A 797-nucleotide genomic window follows, 5' to 3' on the forward strand; every position below is an offset into this window, starting at 1 on the left:
ATATTGATTTTATAAAAGTTATCTCCCTTAAATCTGTTTTGATTCAATATTATTGATTTTATAAAAGTTATCTCCCTTAAATCTGTTTTGATTCAATATTATTGATTTTATAAAAGTTATCTCCCTTAAATCTGTTTTGATTCAATATTATTGATTTTATAAAAGTTATCTCCCTTAAAATCTGTTTTGATTCAATATTATTGATTTTATAAAAGTTATCTCCCTTAAAATCTGTTTTGGTTCAATATTAATGATTTTTTAAACGTTATCTCCTTTAAATCTGTATCGTCCTAATTTTGGGATAGCTGGTCCGATGTGGCTTGCTCACTAATTTGAAGGTCTAGGTCGTGGGTAGAGATATGCTTTACGAATGGTTACTAAAAGCATAACGTATGAATTGTTGTAAAATAAGATCTTGTTTTGTGTTTTCACAGATTGTTAACTTCCTGAATCATCTTTACACCACTTTTGATAATATCATTGATAGATACGACGTCTACAAGGTATAAGTTTAAAAATAATTCTCAATAGTAGAATTCAAAACATGGTTTCTCAACGACCATTTGATTTCGAGAAGGGGTTGTGTATAGGCGCAAGGGGGTGCAGAAATTGTGAGAGGCGGTTTTGGGTGGCTGGATACTTTTTTTCCGGCCCTTTGTATACACAATGTGTCGCTGTGTCGATTAAGAAATTGATGTCATTGTTTGTCGGATGTTCCAATCCATCTATAAACACTTCTCTTGGATATTGCTTGTAGGTGGGAGATGCCTATATGGTGGCGAGTGGTTTACCTATTC

The sequence above is a fragment of the Lottia gigantea genome (assembly GCF_000327385.1).
Source record: "Lottia gigantea unplaced genomic scaffold LOTGIsca_71, whole genome shotgun sequence".
Taxonomy (NCBI): Eukaryota; Metazoa; Mollusca; class Gastropoda; family Lottiidae; genus Lottia; species Lottia gigantea.